The 19878-nt window shown below is 35.4% G+C and overlaps 1 long non-coding RNA gene across 2 annotated transcripts in view; it reads right to left on the minus strand.

Annotated features, from left to right (window-relative positions):
- The window catches only part of LOC105065842 (uncharacterized), a 135910-nt gene extending 116038 nt beyond the window's left edge, over window positions 1–19872 (minus strand). For both annotated transcript variants that reach the window (XR_012499460.1, XR_012499461.1), the window contains exons 1-2: window positions 19733–19872; window positions 18442–18492 (exon numbers count right to left, since the gene is read on the minus strand). This is a non-coding gene — a long non-coding RNA (uncharacterized LOC105065842). The remainder of the gene's footprint in view (window positions 1–18441; window positions 18493–19732) is intronic.
- Between the last annotated feature and the right edge of the window lie 6 nt (window positions 19873–19878).

Below are 19878 nucleotides of genomic sequence, written 5' to 3' on the forward strand. Positions count from 1 at the left end.
AAGACATTACTAAATTAAAGAAGCCAGTCTGAAAAGACTGCAAACTGTATGATTCCAATCAAATGATATTCTGGAAAATGCACAGCTACAGAAACAATAAAAAGATCATGGTTTCCAGAGATTTGGGGAGAGGAATGGAGGGGGGAATGAACAGATGGAGCACAGGGGATTTTTAGAGCAATGAAATTATTCTGTATTATACTATGGTGGATACATGTCATTATGCATTTGTCAAAACCCATAGAATGTACAACATACAGAGTAAACCCTAATGTAAACTATGGACTTTGGCTGATAATAATGTGCCCATGTTGGTTCATCAGTTGTACCAAATACGCCACACTGATGAGGGATTTTGAGAGTAGGGGATTATATATGTGTGGATGCGGAGGGCTATGTGCAAATTCTGTATTTTCCACTCAATTCTGTTGTGAACCTGAAACTGCTCTAAAAGAATAAAGTCTGTTAAAAATTAAAAAAAAAAATAAAGATGAAACCCCAGAAGAACTAAGTGAAATGAAGTAATGATCATAAAGATGTTCACCAACCTTAGGAGAAAAATGGATGAACTCAATGAGAATTTTAACATAGTTAGAAAATATAAAGAACAATCAAACAAAGCTGAAGTATACAATAATTGAAATAAAAAGCATAGTTGAATGAATCAATAGTAGATCAGATGATAAAGAGAAATGGATCAGTCATCTGGAGACAGAGTAGTGGAAATCACCCAAGCTGAACAGAAAAAAGAAGAAAGAATTTTAAAAATTAAGGACAGTCTGAGAAACATCTGATCACATGTAATAACCTTCAGATTATAGGGGTCCCAGAAGAAGAGAGAGAGAGAGAGGCAGAGAAGTTATTTGAAGAAATAATAGCTGAAAACATCCCTAACTTGGGAAAGAAAACAGACATCCAGGTCCAGGAAGTACAGAGTCCCAAACAAGATGAATCCAAGAGGTCCACACCAAGACACACTATGATTAAAATGGCAAAAATTAACGACAAAGAATTTTAAAAGCAGAAAGAGAAAAGTAAATAGTTATATAAAAGGGAACTCTCGTAAGGCTATGAGCTGACTGTTCAGTCATTGCAGGTCAGGAGGGAGTGGCATGATATATTCAAAGCAATGAAAGGGAAAAACCTACAAGAATACCTAGCGAGCTTACCATTCAGATTTGAAGGAGAGATAAAGAGTTTTACAGACAAGCAAAAGCTAAAAGAGTTCAGCACCACTAAACTGGCTTTACAAGAAATTTTAAAGGGACTTCTCTAATCAGAAAACAATAGGCACAACTAGAAATATGAAAATTATGAAACAAACAAAAAAGTCTGATAAAGCCAAACATATACTAAAGGTAGATCAAACACTTATAAAGCTACTGGGAAGGTTAAAAGACGAAAGTAGTAAAACTATTTTTTCCCACAATAAGCAGTTAAGGGATACACAAAACAAAAAGATATAAAATATAATGTCAAAACATTAAACATGGTCGGGGGTAAAAATATCAGGTTGTTAGAATGTATTCAAACTTAAAATATCATCAACTTAAAATAATCATATATACATGGCTTGGGGGAGAGGGAAACAGAGAGAGCATGCACACTATATATAAAACTTATGGTAAGCACAAACCAAAAATCTGTAATATATACACGCACACAAAAAAAGAGAAAGGAATCCAAACATAACACAAAAGAGAATTGTCAAATCACAAGGGAAGACAGCAAAAGAAGAAAGGAATAAGAACTACAAAAACAACCCCAAAACAATTAACAAAATGGCAATAAATACATACCTATCAATAATTACTTCAAATATAAATGGACTAAATGCTCCGATCAAAAGACAGAGTGGCTAAATGGATTTTTAAAAAGATATACACACACACACACATATATACACACTGCCTACAAGACTCACTTCAAATCTAAATACACACACAGACTGAAAATGACAGAATTGAGAAAGATATAACATGCAAATGGAAATGAAAAGAAAGCTGGGGTAGCAATACTTGTATCAAACAAAATAGACTTTAAAACAAAGATTGCTTTGAGACAAACAGACGAAGTAGGACATTACAGAATGATAAAAGGAAACAAGAAGATATAAAAACTAAAAAAAAAAAAAAAGATATAAAAACTGTAAATAGATATGCACCAATCATAGGAACGCCTAAAAACATAACGCAAATACCAACAAATGTAAAGGGAGAAATTGACAATAATAATAGGGGACTTTAATACCCCACTTACATCAATATATGGATCATCCAGACAGAAAAATCAATAAGGAAACACTGGCCTGAAATGACCATCGTCATCATCAGACCAACTTAATTATAGATACATACAGATACAGATACATTCTGCTGTTTCAACCAGAACAGCGGAATACACATTCTTTTCAAGTGCACATGGAACATTCTCCAGGATAGATCACATGCTAGGCCACAAAACACGTCTCAATAAATTTAAGAAGACTGAAATCATATCAGGCATCTATTCCAACCATACAGTATGAGACTAGAAACCAACTATAAGGAAAAAAGCCTAAAACACATGGAGTCCAAACAATAGGCTACTAAGTAACCAAAGGATCACTGAAGAAATCAAGTAGGAAGTCAAAAAACACCAGGTAATAAAAAAATTGGAAACACAACAATCCAAAATCTATAAGATGCAGCAAAAGCAGTTCTAAGAGGGAAGTTAATAGTAATACAAGTCTATCTCAGGAAAGAAGAAAAATCTCAAATAAACAATCCAACATTACACCTACAGAAACTAGAAAAAGAAGAACAAACAAGACCCAAAGTTAGTAAAAGGAAAGAAATAAACAGATCAGAGCAGAGATAAATAAAATAGAGACAAAAAATAGAAAAAAAAATCAATGACACTAAGAGCTAATTCTCTGAAAAGATAAACAAGATTGACATAACTTTAGTCAGACTCTTCAGGAAAAAAGAAGAGAGGGCCCAAATAAATAAATTCAGAAATGAAAAAGGAGAAATTACAACTGACAATACAGAAATACAAATAAGCCTAAGAGATTACAGTTGACCCTTAAATAATGTGGGACTTAAGGGTACCAACCCATCACCCAGTCAAAAATCTGCATATAACTTATAGTCTGCCCACTATATCCCCAGTTCCACATCCATGGATTCAATCAACCATGGGTCATGTAGTACTGTAGTACGCATTTATTGAAAAAAATCTGTATGTAAGTGGACCCATACAGTTCAAACACATGTTGCTCAAGGGTCAACCCTACTATGAACAGTTATACACCAATAAAATGGACAACCTAGACAAAGTGGACTAATTCCTAGAAATCAATTTGTAAAGATTGAATCAGGAAGAAATAGTAAATACGAACAGACCAATTACTAGTAATGAAATTGAATCAGTAACAAAAGAGAAAAACTCCCAACAAGCAAAAGTCCAGGACCAGATGGCTTCACAGGTGTACTCTACAAAACATTTGAAGAAGAGTTAATACCTATCCTTCTAAAACTATTCCAATGAAAAAGAACATATATAAATCACTATGTTATACACCAGAAATTAACACAACATTGTAAATCCACTATACTTCAATCTAAAATGATAAAACTACTCCAAAAAACTGAAGAGGAAGGCATGCTTCCAAACTCAGTTGTATAAGGCCACCATCAGAGGAAGGTATAGCTCAAAGTGGTAGAGCGCATGCTTAGCATGAACAAGGTCACAGGTTCAATCGCCCATAAAAAAAGTAAATAAATAAATAAACATAATTACCTCCCTCCCTCACACACACACACACACACAAAACCTATAAGGCCACCATCACCCTGATACCACAACTAGACAAAGACACCACACATGAAAGAAAGGAAGGAAGGAAGGAAGAAAGAAAGTTACAGGCTAATATCATTGATGAACATACATGTAAAGATCCCCAAAATATTAGTAAATCGAATTCAGCAACACATTAAAAGGATCATACACCATGATCAAATGGAACGTATCCCAGGAATGCAAAGATGGTTTAATAGTCACAATTCAATCAATGTGATATCCTACATAAACAAACTGAAGAATAAAAAATCATATGATCATCTAAATAGATGCAGGAAAGGCTTTTGACAAAATTCAACATCCATTTATGATAAACTCTCAACAAAGAAAGTGGGTATAGAGGGAACATACCTTAACAAAATAAAGGCCATGTATGACAAACCCAGAGCCACAGCATACTCTAAAGGAAAAGCTAAAAGCATCTTCTCCAAGAGCAGGAACAAAGATGCCCACTCTAGCCACTTTTATTCAACATAATATTGGAAGGCATAGGCACAACAAACAAGAAAAAGAAATTTTAAAAATCCAAATTAGAAGTAAAGAAATAAAACTGTCAGTCTCTGCAGATGACATGTTACTATACAGAAAATCCTGAAGATTTTCTATGAAAAAACTACTAGAACTAGTAAACAAATTTGATAAAGTAGCAGGATACAAAATTAATATACAGAAATCTGTTGTATTTCTATACACCAACAATGAACTATCACAAAGAGAAATTAAGAAAACAATTCCATATACAAATTGCATCAAAAAGAACAAAATACCTAGTAATAAATATAACCAAAGTGGTAAAAGACTTGTACTCTGAAAACTATGACATTGATGAAAAAAATTGAAGACAACGCAAATAAATGAAATATATATCATTCATGAATTAGAATAATTAATATTGTTCAAGTGACCATACTACCCAAGGCAATCTACAGATTCCATGCAACATCTATCAAAATACCAATGGCATTTTCCATAGAGCTAGAACAAATAATTCTAAATTCTGTATGGAAACACAAAAGAACTTCAATAGCCAAAGTCATCTTGGTAAAGAACAAAAAACCTGGAGGTATCATGCTTGCTGATTTCAAATTATACTATAAAGCCACAGTAATCAAAACAGTATGGCACAGAACTAGCTACATAGATCAAACGAAAGAACAGAGAGCCCAGAAATGAACCTATGCTTATACGGTCAACTAATCTACAACAAAGGAAGCAAAAATATACAATGGAGAAAAGACAGTGTCTTCAATACATGATGTTGGGAAAACTGGACAACTATGTGCAAAAGAATCAAACTGGACCACTTTCTCATATCACGTAAAAAATAAAGTCAAAATGGATTAAAGACTTGAATGTAAGACCTGAAACTATAAATCTCCTAGAAGAAAACATAGACAGTATGCTTGACCTTGATCAGTCTTAGCAATATTTTTTTGGATCTGCTGCCTCAGGCGAGGGCAACAAAAAGCAAAACTAAACAAACAGGACTATATCAAACTTTTAAAAAAGCTTCTGCATAGTGAAGGAAACTATCAACAAAGCGAAAAGCACACTACTGAATGGGAGAATGTATTTACAAATGATATATCCAATAAGGGGTTAATATCTAAAATATACAAAGAACTCATAAAACTCAACATCAAAAAAACAAACCACCCTGCTGGAGAGGGTGTGGAGAAAAGGGAACCCTCCTACACTGCTGAGGGGAATGTAATTTGGTGCAACCATTATGGAAAACAGTATGGAGATTCCTCAAAAAACTAAAAACAGACTTATGATATGATCCAGCAATCCCACTCCTGGGCATGTATCTGGAGAGAACTCTAATTTGAAAAGATACATGCACCCCAATGGTCATAGCAGCACTATATACAATAGCCAAGACATTGAAGCAACCTAAATGTCCATCGACAGAAGTTGTGGTATATTTATACAATGGAATACTACTCAGCCATAAAAAAGAATAAAATAATGCCATTTGTAGCAACATGGATGGACCCAGAGATCGTCATTCTAAGTGAAGTAAGCCAGAACAAGAAAGAAAAATACCATATGATATCAAAAAAAAAAAAAGGACAAAAAAGGACATTATGAACTCATCCACAAACAGAAACAGACTTGCAGACATAGCAAACAATCTTATGGTTACTGGGAAAGGGGGTGGGAAGGGATAAATTTGGGAGTTTGAGATTTACAATTGTTAGCCACTATATACAAAAACAGATTTTAAAAAAGTTTTTGCTGTATAGCACAGGGAACTGTGTTCAATATCTTGTAATAATCTTTAATGAAAAAGACATGAAAATGAATATATGTATGTATATGCATGACTGGGACATTGTGCTATACACTAGAAATTGACACATTGTAACTGATGGTACCTCAATTAAAAAAAAAAACCTGATTAAAAGTGCATGAAGGTTCTGAATAGACATTTTCCACAGAAGACAAAGAGATGGCCAACAGACATATGAAAAGATGCTCTACATCATTAATCATCAGGGAAATGCAAATTAAAACCACAATGAGATATCACCTCATATCTGTCAGAATGGCTATCATCATCAAAAAGACAACAAATAACAAGTGTTGGCAAGGACACAGAGAAAAGGGAACCCTCTTGCACTGTTGATAGGGAAAACTTCATGGAGGGGCCTTAAAAAATTAAAAATAGAGAACTGTCATATAAACAAGAAATTTCACTTCTGGGTATTTAGCCAAAGAAAACAAAAACACTAAATAGAAAAGTTATATGCCCATTCACGTTTATTGCAGCATTATTTATAATAGCCTAGTTATGGAAGCAATCAAAATGTCCACTGATAATTGAATGGATAAAGAAGATGTGGTATTGATATACAATGGAATACTACTCAGCCATAAAAAATGAAATTTTGCCATTTGTGATAACATAGATGGATCTGGAGGGTATTATGCTAAGTGAAATAAGTCAGACAGAGAAAGACAGATATTGTATAATCTCACTTATATCTGAAAAAACAAAATGAAAACAGACATAGATACTTAGAACATTCAGGTGATTGAAGGAGGTAGGTGAGGGGGCAGACGAAATAGGTGAAGGGGATTAAGAGGTACTAAACTCTAGTTATAAAATAAATACATTACAGGGATGTAACATACAACATGAGAAATACGGTCAATAATATTATAATCACTTTGTATAGGGACAGATGGTTACTAGACTTATTGCGGTGGTAATTTCATAATGCATGCAAATGTCAAATCGCTATGTAATATATCTGAACCTAACATAATACAGTATGTCAACTATATTTCAATTAAAAAAAGAATGAGTTTGATATCAATTGTCAATAACTATCATATTATAGACAGGTAGAGTGGTAACACAAGTGATATGTATTTACCATCCCTGAGTTAGTAAATGCAATGTCTGTTAAAAAAAGATCAGTCATAGTTTACACCAAAGGGAACAGATACAAAGGAAAAAAGAAAGTAAAGTTGTTTTGTCTAGTGCAAAGAGTATTAAGAAAAAATATACAAAACTTGGAAATAGGCAGAAGAGATTATTGGGGTCCTTTCAATAGAATGCAGGATGTAATTTAGCAGACCCTCTGGGAATTATCTGATTATGTAGGAATGTGCATCTTAATTTGACTGTACTGACTAGGCTATTTTAGAACTTCATGGGGGTAGCAGTTAACTTGTAGGAAAACTGAAAACAAAGCAATTGCTCATCCTATCAGAGGACAGTGCAAATGATTCCTGTCCTGACCAACATAAACACAAATCTTTTGGTAGAAATTTAATTGTTTTTCATCTGGTAAAAAATGTAACCCCAAATATTATGTCTCCCACCTTGTAGTTTTCATCTATTGATAAATTTATTTCAGCATAACTTTGACTATTTAAGTTCTCTTTGACTTTTTCTTTGAACCAGTCTTGATATCTTATATGTTCTCTCATTAATTAATAAATTGAATTATATTTGAAATACTTTCTTTTATATTTGAATGAGTCATGTTTTTAACTTTTTGAAAATTATAGCAAGAATGTGTATAAAAAAGTAATAATAAGCTAGATAAGTGGGGGAAGAGTTGCAGAGGACCTAATAACAGGTAACAAGAGGACACCAAAGGAGTGCCACTATGCAGTCAACAAACATCTATGCTGTTCTAGGATGATGAAATGGTGACTAAACATTTATTACTAAGGTTGTGCTTGTGCCTATGTGGGCTGACTCTGTCCCCTTTTCAAAAGCATTTTCTAAAGCTGTAAGGATCATGAAGAAGTAGCAACTTGCCTATAAAGAAATGCTAAGACCTACTGTATATTCAATTTCTTGTAATGAGCAGTAATGGAAAAGAAACTGAAAAAATATGTATGTATGTATATGTATAACTAAATCGCTTTGCTGTACACCTGAAACTAACACTGTAAATTGACTACATTGGAATAAAAAATAAGAATAAAAAAAGAAAAAAGAAATGCTACAGAAGTGGGGAATCCAGCAGAATATAGTACTATGGAAGCCTAAGGAAGAAAGAACCCAGGTGAGAACAACCCTTCATTTAGAATGCTGCCAAAATGTCAAGTAAGATAAGGTCTGAAAAGTGTCCATTCATTCATTTATTCAATAAATATTTACTGGCTATTTAGCATATGCCAATAAGTGTATTAGGCATGGGGATACAGTAATACACAAAACCAAAATAATCCCTGCTGACATTGAGTATAATGGAAGAGACAGACATTAAATAGCTAATTTAAGAAATACGTATTTAGAGATTCCAGTGCCAGCCAAGAAGGCGTAGTCCACTAAAGCCTGTCTTTACTGCTGATTATACCTAAATACTCTGGATGAAACACAAAAAGCAAGTACCTTAGCAAGAAAGTAAACAAAAACAACACTGGGGACAAGAGTCAAACTTGGAAAAGGGACCCATACAGAAGTGAGTTTCCTCTTTTGTGTGTGTGTTTGTGTGTGTGTTTTACCTGAGGATGGGTGCCCAGTGAAGCTGTGGTAGTGGCCCCGTGGGCAACTAAAACTCCTAGAGAAACCCTATCTTTGTAGACAGAGGAACTAAGAAAACAGGTCCCTGGGGTTCAAAGATTTGTGGGGGGAAAAATCCCCATTTTTTTTCCACTCTGTTTTTCTCTTGCTGTAGCATAGGCAAGTAAAATTCCTTAGAGAAACCCCATCATTCCAGCTACAGGAGGAGAGAGACAGGAAACTGAGGAGAATCTGAGAGAGAAGAGAACTGGAAAAAGACTTCTCCTATTTTTGTTATGTATGAATCAGCATATGTCCAGGGCTCATTTCTGAGGGACACATACACAGAACATCCCAAAGCAGCAAGCAAAGTCCTTGAGAACTGAACCACAATATAAAGCAAAACACAAGTCTAAGACTAATCCCTGAGTAGCACAGAAGTGGGACAGAACTACCCTGATGTTGGAACCTCTAGGGGAAAAAAGGCAAGACAGACTTTGTAGTCTCAATCCAACCAAGATGACTAAGTGCTGAAAACAACAAAAATCAATGCGCTTCAGAGGATTTTAATGGGACTCAGAGTACAACAGTATGACATTCAGAATGTCCGACGGGAGTTCTGATGGGCATCAACATGTCCTACTTTAATGTACCGCTCAAATTTCCGTAGTGAGTTCCATAGAGCTGTGCCCCATAAGGCACCCCTTTAAAAGACCAGGTTTTCATTGCCCTTCATCGGTCATTGTCTACAAGTTGGTAAATACCAGAACTTACAGGCTTTTATCATTGTTCAATTCTCCCGTCACTGCCAAGAAAACAGCATGCAATTCAGTCCACCTACCTGATTTGTTTTTACTTTCTTTGATCAGAATGGTGGCCTTTCAAACAGGATGCTGTTTACCTTACAACTACCATCCACAAATCAAGCAGCTCTTTGTTGGTCAGCTGAGAGCTATTTATAGGGAACTGCCCAAGTGATGACAGAATCTGGTGGCTCCTCATATAGTTTCAAAGTCAATCCTAGGGGAAAAGAGGCTCCCTGCTTATGAGCACATGATCCCTGCATTCCATAGGTAGCATGGTGTTGTGTAAACTACTTCCATTTTATGAAGGAACTTTTCCGGACATTGCCCACCCCGGTAAGAGTGTCTTTTCAACAGCATCCAAGATATCGTAGGAATTTCAGATTTCAAGATTATTTTCTACTCTTTAGCCATAGGGGTAGTTTTAATTAATGTCTGATAGCAAGCTTGTAATTGCCCCTTAGATGGGAATTCTCTAGACTAAAATCCTCGTAGTCAGTGCTAGGAGGTGCTCACAGACTTGCAATAAACTCCAATCTATGCTCTACACTGAGCTATTGTACAGAGACTTTGTGTCGGCACTCCAGTTTGTGTTCTATACTGTTTGGACTCAGGCAATCTTATTGGTATCCATTTAGCATGTCCAAATAACACTGCCTGAAGAGCAGATATACACGTGTTGTGTTTTATAATACTAGGTAGGTGACATGTTCCCCAGTGAAACACAATGTTCATCCCCCTAATACAAGCAGGTAAAAGAAACCCAACAAAAAGCCTGTGCAAACATACCAATTCTCTTTCAGACTTTCACTTCAATCCTATTAACCCTTACAATCCTCTATAGCCTCCATCAACAGATTCTGCTTTTATAATACTAATTAGAAGAGGCATTCCCCAGACAAACATACTCATTCCCATTAACTATTCAGATAAAGGAGACACAATTTCTTTATATAAAACCTGTTTAAATATTCCAATTTTATAATCTTATCAACTCTTACATTTCTACAATCTCTCAATCTGATTGAAGTCCAAATTAGGGCTTTCTATACCACAGTTCATGGGGCTCTGATATAAAGGAGTTCCAGAAATATCTCTATCCCTTGACCACTTTATACACACAAATGCATGTGGCTTTGAGGGTCAGGCCAGAAGACCCCGGTCCCTTGGTAAATCTTTACCTTGGAGAAGGTCAGGTAGGTTAATACCTGACCATCACCCCTGGCAAGTGTGGGTAGGGTTTCTCAAGGTAATATATGACTTCTGGATTTTTAAATTCTTCCAAACTAAATTAAATAGAGCAGACTTGTTTGGGGCCTTAAAATGTTGGGGGACTAGCAGTGGGTCCTACTGGTCCACCCAAGTTTGTATCAACACCTTCGTTTCAACACCATCAATGTCTACCACATTTACCCCACTTCATATAAAGACTTCCACTCTACCCAGATAAGCCTTTCTGTCTCACTCCCATTTTCTTGTTAATTACTCTAATGATCTTGGTTTCAGTAAGACCCATACTCAAAAGCAGAGATGGCAAACCTGACAGGACTTCTCAAGATTGTTTGATTTTGCAGCAGTAAGAGTTATATGGAGTGTCTATGTAACAGGGGCCTCCTTAATCACAGCATCTACCATAACCTGAGTAATGGGCATATTCACTGGGGGAACATCTCAGTCATCATAAAACCAGTCTCACATGGCTTGCATACAAAGCATTATCAGCTGCTTCATCTGGGGTGTTCTACTTGGTGATTACAGGGGGAGTTAGGTGGTCCCCCTTCTCAGGATAAACACACTTTACAATGGTTTTTGTCCAGTCCATGAGGCTGACTGTTCCTTCTTGAATAATCTCCTGTGTGTCTGGATCATGTATAGCCATCTGTGATTGTTTAACAGTGAGCTTTGGGTCCTGTATCAACCCAAACAACTCTTTTACTCTGTAGCATTTAAAACCAAAGATATTGCTAATTTAGTTATTCTCACAATCCATTTTAGTAAAGGTTCTACAGAAAGCTAATGATACGGATCTACAAAATGAGACAGTTCCTTCACACTAAATCCTTTGGTTTCAACAGTTTCTAAAACCCACACGTAGACTACATTCTTGGCAACAGAGGTATTAGAGGCAATTTTTGTTGTTCTGGTATAATTTTTCCCTTTGAGGCTAGTGGCCAAAACTCAGATCAACCAAAATCTAAGTAAATCAACCCAAATCTGAGCAACAAGGCCTGACAGAGCACTTTCTTCCATTTTGGCTATTACATATAACAATAACCAGGGGATTATAAGGTTAGCATGCTTCTTATTATTTTGCATTTCCTTACATATCCAATAAGCCAACTTAGTAACTGATTGCAGTGTAGCTGCAGTTTCATACCATGGGTTGACTAGGTAGCCATATGGGGATTAGAGGTTTCGCATTCCCCATCTTTTCGGCTTTTCTTTTCACAAACCACATGTTTGCTTAAGCCAGGAGCCATTCTACATTCTAGCAAATCCCATTTCTCTGACACCAACTAAAGGAAAACTGTTTCTCTACTACCCACAGAACACTTCTGACACAAAGCACGTGTTTTTTTGTTGGTTTTTTTTTTCACCAAATCAGCTAATTTTTCAACTCTCTGGACACCAACTGGGTGTCCTATAATTTAATTCAATTCTACTTTGGGAAGTGTCAGATTCCACAGGCGTAAGATTCATAAGACTGCCCTTAATTTAGACACCAGTCACAATTACCAAAAATACACCAAATTTGACGAAAGACATAAATTTACAATTCTACTGAAATTCAAGAAGCCTAGCAAATCTTAAACCGTATAAACTTATAGAAAACCACTCCCAAAGACATCATAATAAAACTGCTAGATACACAAATATAAAATCATTATTTTGTACACTAATATAATGCTGTATGTCAATTATATCTCAATTTAAGAAAATGCTGGAAGCCCAAGGCAAAAAAAAATTCTTGAGAGCAGCTAGAGGAAAATAATACACTACATATAGAGGAACAATGACTTGAATGACTGTGAATTTCTTACTAGAAATCCTGTGAAAAGCCAAAAAAATTCTGTACCTAGAACTAGATGTCAATCAAAATATCCTTCAATGATGAAGATAAAATAAAGACATTACCAGATGAATGGAAACAGAGAATACACTGCCAGCAGACCTGCCCTAATAGAAATCCTAAAAAAAGTTCTTCAGGACAAAGGGAAATGATATCAGAGAGAAACCTGGAACTTGAAGGATGAAATAAAAGCATAAGAAATGTAAATATCTAGATAAATATGAAACACTCTTTTGATTTCCTTAAGTTCTTTAAAATCTCTATGACTGTTACAAGCAAAAATTGTAACAGTTTGATACAATTTTCAAAGGATATAGATGTAACAAACATGACAATTATAAGAGAAAAGAAGAAAACAAAGGGACCTACCCATATGGATGTAAGATTTTGACATTTTATAAAAGATTAGCTCCAAGTAGACTGTGAAAGGTTAGGGATGTATATTATAATTCTTGGAGTAACCACTAAAGAACAATAAATCTCCAAGAAGATATACAAATGACCAACAAGCATATGAAAAGATGCTCAACATCACTAATCATCATGGAAATACAAATCAAAACCACAATGGTTACATGTCACATATCTCGACAGAGCTGGATAAAAGGAAACCACAATGAGGTCTCACTTCACATTCATCAGGACAGCTACTATAAAAGACAGAAAAAGAAAAAAGAAAAGAAAGAAAAAAAAAGGAAGGAAGGAAGAGAAAAGCAAAGAATAGGTGTCGGTGAGGATGTGGAGAAATTAAAAACCCTTGTGCAGTGTTGGTGAGAATGTAAAATGATGTAACTGTTATGAAAAACAGTATGGCAGTTCCTCAAAAAATTAAAAATTGATACAGCAATTCCAGTTTGGGTGTATATCCAAAAGAATTGAAAGCAGGATCTCAAAGAGATATTTGCATACCCATATTTACAGCAGATTATTCATAATAGTCTAAAGGCAGAAGCAATCCAAGTGTCCATAGATAGATGAATGGATAAAATAATGCAATATATACAGTGGAATATTATTCAGCTTTAAAAAAAGAAAGGAAATTCTGATACCTGCTATAAAATGGAGGAACTTTGAGGACATTATGCTAAGTGAAATAAGCCAGTCACAAAGACAAATACTGCATGATTCCACTTACATGAGGTATCTAGAGTAGACAAATTCATAGAAAGTAGAATGGTGTTTGTCAGGGGGTGGGAGAGAAGGAATGGGGGGTTGTTGCTTAATGGGTATAGAGTTTCAGTTTTGCAAGATGAAAAGTTCTAGAGATTGGTTGCACAAGGTGAATACACTTAACTACACTGAACTGCACATTTTAAAATAGTTAAGAAAGTAAAGTTTATGTTATGTGTATTTTACTACAATTAAAAATAAGAAACTGAAAAAAAAAATCTATAAAGAGAGCTAACCAAAAAACCAATAGATAAATTACAACAGAATACTAAAAATACCCAAATAATCCAAAAGAAAAGCAGAAAAATGGAATAGAGAAACAAAAAAGACGAACAGAAAGCAAAATAAGAAAATGGTAACCTAATTCCAACCATATCAATAACTACACTAAATGTAAATGGTCTAAATACACCAATTAAAAGCAGAAATTGTCAAACTGGATTTCTTTTTAAAGATTCAATGAAAAGAAAAGAAGCAATCCACAGATAGGTTAAGAAAGGATGGGAAAAGACATAACATTAAAACACTAATCAAAGAAGTGGAGTTGCTATGTATTACAATGCATAAAGAGGAATATTACACACTATTAAAGGGATCAAATTACTAAGAAGACATAAGAATTCTAATTGTGTATGGAACTAAAAACAGATCTTCAAAATACATGAAGAAAAAACTGAAAGAACTAAAAGGATAAATAGACAAATTCATAATTATTCTTGGAGACTTCAGTACTTCTGTCAGCAATGGATAGAATAAGTAGACAGAAAATCAGTGAAAAAATTGAGAAGACCTTAACAACACTATCCATCAACTTTGACCTCATAAGACATTTGTAGAACACTCTACCCAACAACAGCACAATACAAACACTTTTCAAGTGCACCTGGAACATTCATCAAGACATATTCTAAGTCATAATACAAATTTCAAAGAATTGAAATCATAAGGAGCATGTTCTCTGAATATATCAGAATTAAATTAGAAATAAGTAATAGAAAGATACCTGGAAAAGTCACAAATATTTTAAAATTAAACCACACACTTCTAAATATGGATCAAAGAAGAAGTCACAAGGAGAATTAGAAAATATTTTTGAGCTGAGTTAAAATAAAAATACAACATATCAAAATTTATGAAATTTAGTTAAAAAAGTGCTTAGAGGGAAATACATACAATTATATGCTTAAATTAGGAAAAAAATAAAGATCTTAAATCAATAACTTAAACTTTTCCTTTAGAAATCAGATAAAAAAGAGCAAATTAAATCCAAAGCAAACCAAAGAAAATAATAAAGAGTAGAAATCATTAAAATTAAAAACAAGAAAACAACAGAGAAAAGTAAGTAAAAACCAAAATAAATAAATTTATTGAATATATCAATAAAATCTATAAACTTCTAGCCATACTGTCCAGGGGAAAAAAAAAAAAACAAAGAAGACACATTACCAAAATTAAGAATGAAAGAGGTAGCATAATTACAGACACTACAGATATTTAAAAGATAATAAGGGAATATTATAAGCAATTTTATGCCAATTCATTCATAGGCATGAACTATCAAAGCTCACTCAAGAAGACGTATATAACTTGAATAATCCTATACTAAGGAAATTAAATTTGTAGTTTAAAACCTTTCCATAAAGAAAATTCTAAGCCAAACAGCTTCACTGGCAAATTCTACCAAATTAAAGATTAAGAAATAATACTAATTCTATACAATCTTTTCTGAAAACAGAAAAGGAGGAGACATTTCCAATTCAGGCTGGCATGACCTTGTTATCAAAACCAGATAAAGACATTAGATGAAAGGCAGTATCTCCCATAAACATAGATGCAAAAATCCACCACAAAATATTAGTAAATCATATTGTATTGTACAACATGGGGAATATAGCCAATATTTTATAATAACTATAAATGGAGTATAACCTTTAAAAATTTGTGAATCACTATATTGTACACTTGTAACATATAATATTGTACAACAATGACACTTCAATTTAAAAAATATGATATTGTAAAATACATAAATTTTAAAATGGAAGAAAAATAAAGATAAAAATAAAATCAAAATTCTTAGTAAACTAGAAGAAGTGAACAGATCTAACCTGAAAACATCTACAGAAGAAAAACTAGAGCTAACACTTATCAGTGAAAAACTGAAGATCTTCCCCCTAAAATCAGGAAAAAGGCAAGGATGTCTACTCTCACCATTCCTATTCAACATGTTAGTGGCATTTGCAGCCAAAATGATAAAGAAAAGGCATACAGACTGAAAAGGAAGAGACTATCTCTATTTGTAGATAATGCTAAGTACAAAATATCAACAAATCTAAAAAAAAAGCTCCCAAATCTAATAAATGAGAATGGGCAATGTCATTCAAAGCCACAGCGTTTACTCCAAATTTTTAATCTCCAGATCTTTACATCAAATTGCCAACTGGATATCTTCATCTGTATGTCTGAAGAAATCCTAAGACTGAGTACTTCCAAAGCTGAATTTATTGTTATCCTTCCAGACTTGGTCTTTAAAAAAATACATTTTCTATTCTCTTTTGTAATACAACCTATTACTTGTTCTAATATTTATACTTGTTCTAATATTTGTAGCTTTCCAATATTGATTTATCCATCCACCCAAGTTACAAAATGGAAATTCATCTTAGATTTCCTCTTACCCACTCCACATCTACTTGGTCACCTAGGGTACCAATTAACTTTTGTTATGAAACCATCTGCTCCAAATCTGGAGGCTTAAAACAAAATATTATTTCTTGTGATTCTGTGGGTTGACTGGATGATTCTTCTGGTCTGAACCATCTTAGTTGGGTTTGGATGGTCTAGGATGGCCTCATACATATGTTTGAGGCCTCAATTGGGAAGGCTGAGATGGTTGGGACACCTAGGGCCTCTCTCCAAGTGGTCCCTCATTTTCTAAGAGGTTAGCCCTAATCTGATTACATGGTGATAGAAGAGTTGCCAGCAATAAAAGAGCAAGTCCCACTGTGTAAATATTTTTCAAGCCTCTGCTAAATTACAATTGCTTTCATCCCAGTGGTCAAAACAAGTCACATGACTTAGTCTCAGAGAGGACTAACCAAGGGTATGGATACAGGTAGTCATGAAAACATAATTCAAAATGAGGGGCATAAAACTGTAAAGATCTACCACATTTAATTCTATCGATTTTATCTCCTCTCTCCAATCTCATTCTTCCTCTAGAATCCCAATTCACTGAGGAGTTCAAGACCTTCTCAGGTCCTACCTCAACTACTTGTAATAATCTCCCAATTGAGCTTGCATTGCTGTAAGTTATTAGCATGTGAATTTCCTGGAAAACAAAAATCTGGTCACATAACTCTCCTGCTTAAAACTCAATAGTTTCCCTCTGGCCACTAGAATAAACTAAAGAATAAATTCCTAAATGGGACCCACAAACTTTCATTTTCTAGCCTCTCTCTACTCTTACTCTTCCCTCATAAGCACCCTACTCTTTCAGAAACAAAGAACTAAGTCCTTCAAAGGGCTGTGGTATTTCAATACCATGACTTGACATATAATGTTGTTTCTATCTGGAATGTCCTATTACTACTTGTGTCCCAGCAAATTTCAACTTATTCTTCAAGATTCATCTCAAATGCCACAAATTTAAGGAAGCATTTCTTGCCTGTTGAAGTGAAATGCTCCCACTTCTTGCTTCTACTGCATCTCACACAACCTTCAATTATAGCGTTTATTCCCATATACTGTAATTACTTGTTACCTGTCTAACCACTTATTTCACTGTGGGATGGGGATTATGTCTTTTTTAATGTCTAGCTCTCCAACAATCTAGTACAATTCTTGACACTTAGCAAGTGCTCAGAAAATGCTTTTTGAATTAATCAATTACAATGTTCATTTCCAACATTCCAGATGACAGTACAAAGAAACTTTATCAGATAAGTCTGTCACTGTCAAATCTTGTCATCAATTCAGTACTCTTCTTGAAATGTTACTTGTCAGTCAAGTTACTGAGTGGAATGCAGTTCCAAGCGTGCTAATGAACTTACAATGTGAACTAATATACCTTCAATGGATTATGAATGTGTTAAAGTGAAAATTTAAACATTATATTAAGAATATAAATATGCTAAATTTATAAATATATTAAAATTATCAATGTACTAAAACATATTGACGTCCCACTGTGGAGGTAGCTGGATTATGTGAGACTGCATCTCTTTTTCTGTTTCCTAAATTCTCAAAATTTTAAAATTTAAAATAAAAACATCCATATAGTAGTTGGAATGATACAATATACTATACAAATAAGTCTCTCTGAAAAATTCACTACAGACCAGAGCTTGGCTTCAGCCTTTACTACAGACTGAATGTTTGTGCCTCCCCAAATATTCATATGTTGAAATCCTAACCTCCAATGTGATACTGTAAGGAGACAGGGGTAGATGACTAGATTATTAACACAGAGTTCTCAGGAAGATTAGTTCCTTTATAAAAGAGATTCCAAAGAGCTTCCCCCTCCCTCCTACCACATGAGGCCCCAGCCAGACACATCTATGAACCAGGAAGCAGGAACTCACCAGACACCAAGTCTGCTGCCACCTTGATCTCAGACTTCCCAGGCTCCTGAACTGTGAGAAATAAAATTTGTTGTTTATAAGCCATCCATCTATAGACTAAGACAGACTTACTGACCTAGAAACCTAATTTACTGGGGAGACTTACATTAATGGGGCTCATGGAGACTTACACACACACACACACACACACACACACACACACACAAAGCCAGTATCTCAATTGACAGTGGGAAGCAGATCTAATACCGGTTGGTGGTATTGGGGGAGTGTCCTTCTAACCATGGGAAATGGTTTGCTAATAAAATTAATCTGATTTAACTACAGCCTCAAAATGGATAATTCAGGTTAAACAGTGGGTCCAGTTGTACTTAGATATGGGAAAAAATAAGGTGCAATTTCATAATTAATGAGCTTCAAAAATCACACACCAGCAAACTAACTTGGGCAAAGTTGTTGTGAATGGCTTTAAATCAGGCAGTGACCAGTAAAAGCACAAAGTATCACTCTTTTCACTAGATATTCAACTCATGACATGTGTGTATATGTACGCATATTTATCCTCTCTAGTGAGGAAAGATTGCACCCGTCGCCCACGGAATGGAATATTTAATTTCAACACCTGTAGGAAGACTATAAAGAGTTATTTACTCCACGTTAATTTCAAGAAATTAAAGGTCAAAAACTTGAGGTTCAAAATGGAAAGGCTATCGGTGGTTGTGGGGGAAGGGGCAGATTCATGGAATACAAGTAATTATATTTTAGAATATACTTTGGCTGGGGATCAAAAGGCAAGGTTTCTTGTTTCTTTTGCTTAGTTTAAATTTTTCCTTAATAAACCTTTTCATTTTAGAACAGTTTTAGGTTAATAATTATAGCGAAGATAGTAAAGAGTTCCCCATACCCCCGTACAAGGCAGGGCTTTTAAACTAACTTCTACTTCCACCTATACTATTCCCTACTTGTCTCCGCTTCTGATCTCCTCAGGTTTCGGGAGGGCCTAGGACACCCTGTGCAACTTGAGGGCTGTCATGAAAACCCAGTTCTGTTAAAACTTCACCGCCCAGCCACAACTGGGTCAGCTGAGCTCGCGGAAACCCGAAGGCTCCCGCCCCGCCCCGCTCCGCTCTTCGGGGGACGCGCCAACCCCTCGCCGACGTGGCTCCTACAGCTCCGGTCCCAAGCGCGACCAAAACGCCTCAGAGGCCAGACGAGCCGGGGGCGGGACCGGGCCAGCCCCCAAGTTCAGGCTCCTCCCCCGAGGGCAGGTTCCCGAAGCCAAAACATTTGTCACCTCAAAACGTCCAGAGCTCTGACGCCTGCGGCGGATGACACAGTACGCGCATCGTGAGGGCGCCTCACTGCTTAACGCAGACGCCGCAGGCAGTTCTCAGGCTCAGCCCTCTCTCCTTCAAAGCCAACACCCGCGGCGGCCTCCGC

Source organism: Camelus bactrianus, chromosome 16 (assembly GCF_048773025.1).
Source record: "Camelus bactrianus isolate YW-2024 breed Bactrian camel chromosome 16, ASM4877302v1, whole genome shotgun sequence".
Lineage (NCBI taxonomy): Eukaryota > Metazoa > Chordata > Mammalia > Artiodactyla > Camelidae > Camelus > Camelus bactrianus.